General features: G+C 55.0%; 1 protein-coding gene across 1 annotated transcript in view; it reads left to right on the top strand.

Moving 5' to 3' along the window:
* Window positions 1-1755: 1755 nt before the first annotated feature.
* SULF2 (sulfatase 2) overlaps window positions 1756-1944 on the top strand; it is a 115818-nt gene continuing 115629 nt past the window's right edge. The window contains exon 1 of the mRNA XM_029916171.1: window positions 1756-1857. The gene's annotated coding sequence lies outside the window, so the exon portion shown is untranslated. The remainder of the gene's footprint in view (window positions 1858-1944) is intronic.

The following is a 1944-nucleotide window of genomic DNA, read 5'->3' as shown; positions in this document are numbered from 1 at the left end:
CAGCAGACCACAGAACCTACTAGAAAGAACTATACTCCCTGTGGGCGTCCCAGCGCCGTGTGGCCGTCCAAATTGTGAGATGGTGGGGGTGTAAAACACACACCAGATTCCATTGCCATGGTAAGAAAAAAAAATGTAAAAGATCTCATTAATAATTTTCATATCGATTACACCTTGAAGTGGCATTTTGGGTAGACTGGATTACTAGATTAAAATTAACGTCACCTGTTTCACATTACTGTTGAAGGTAGCTCCTTGAAGATTTTTAGCTACAACTGTGGCCTGCTTTAAGCTTCAACCAGACGGCACTGCAGGAAATGTCCGTCCTTCCTTCCACAGTGATGCAGCAGAAGGGAAGAGGATCCCCGTTATGTTTTGGTCCCTGATGGTGAAGGAGCGAGCCTCCCACTCTGGGAAGGGCAGGGGTCAGCAACCTCAAGGGTGCCAAACGTGAGGCCGGAATCTGGTTTAGAAAAAGAGGTTCCAGGTTTTCCTGATTTAATTAAATCACTTTTTAAATAAATTTTGAGAGAGAGTGAGCAAGTGGGGGCAGGGTAGGGCCAGAGAGAGAGAATCCAAAGCAGGCTCCACGCTAGGCACAGATTCCCACGTGGGGCTCACGTGGGGCTTGATCTCAGCAAGCGGAGAGCTGAAATCAGGACTCCAAGTCTCCCTCAACTGAGCCCCCCAGGTGCCCCTGATTTATTCAGACTACGGATCCATCTGGGGGTGCTTAAGGGACAATAGAGTGTGGGACTCTGGTGCTTCCAACCAGGTTAGGACATCCGATTTGGATTTCAAATAAACAGACTGTTTTAGCACACCTTGACCTCTGGTAGTTTTATTTACTAAATATGACAACCTTAACTTGCACGAAAAAAAGACTAAGAGAAAGGACTGAAAAGTGGCCTGGGACTTCGCACAACTCTGAAGCCAACCTTCTGGGTCCACCTCTTAACAAGTGTCTGCCCTTGGGCCAGTTACTTAACCTCCCTGTGATTTGGTCTCCACATCTGTAGTACGGGCATAACACCCCCCTTGCCAGATTACTGGTTCTGAACCAGTCACGAGCGCGCTTATCCACGGCAAGGTCTGTCTCTCCTGCGCAACCGGGCGGTGTTTCTGCAGCTCCTGGTTGGCTCTCCGCCGCCTCTTTGCCCAACCCGGTCAGCCCGGTCCCACTCAGGCCTCCGCCGTGGCACCGGGGACAGTGGAAACCGCGGTGGACAGCACCACCTTGAGTCGAATTTCCTCCCCTTTCGGAGGAGAAGGCCGGTTTCTCCTTTCTTTCCTATTCCCGGACCATTTCTGGGCAACGGCAGCTATTTCCACTTGAGTTCAAGTTAGCGTCTCGGGAAGGTTCCGGGGCGCGGGGGCGGCTCACCCCGCGCTCCAGCGGGGGTCCCGGGGCCCAGCCGGCATCTCCAAAGGCAGACGCTGTGCCGAGCGGCGAGCGCCGCGCTTCCAGCAAAGGCGGTCGGGTGTTTGCAAACCGGGGCGAGCCCTTGTGAAAGCAGATAAAAGAAAACATTTATTAACGTGTCATTACGAGGGGCGCGCCCGGCCGGGGCTGTCGCACGCCCCGCGGAACCCGGGCCCCTGCCAGCTCCGCGGGAGGAGCAGCAGCAGAGGAAGGAAGGATACTCCTTCGTTTCCAGCCGAGGGGACCTGATCGATGGCCCTCCTCACTTTATCGCAGTATTTGATTTATTAGCGATGCCCCCCCGGTTGTGTATTTTACACACACACACACACACACACACACGGCTCGCGTCCCTCCTCATTTCCAGCTCCTGGGCGAATCCCACAGCTGTTTCAACTCTCCGCCGAGGGCGAGCGGGAGCGAGTGTGTGTCGGGTGAGTGTGCGTCTGTGTCCCGGCGAGGGTGCGCGCTCGGCGCCGGGAGCGCGGCCAGCCGGGTCCCGAGGCGTCGGGAAGCCGAGA

This window comes from Suricata suricatta, chromosome 12 (genome assembly GCF_006229205.1).
Source record: "Suricata suricatta isolate VVHF042 chromosome 12, meerkat_22Aug2017_6uvM2_HiC, whole genome shotgun sequence".
In the NCBI taxonomy this organism is placed as follows: Eukaryota; Metazoa; Chordata; class Mammalia; order Carnivora; family Herpestidae; genus Suricata; species Suricata suricatta.
Note: the sequence above shows the minus strand (reverse complement) of the source record. Positions and strands in the feature narration are given on the sequence as shown.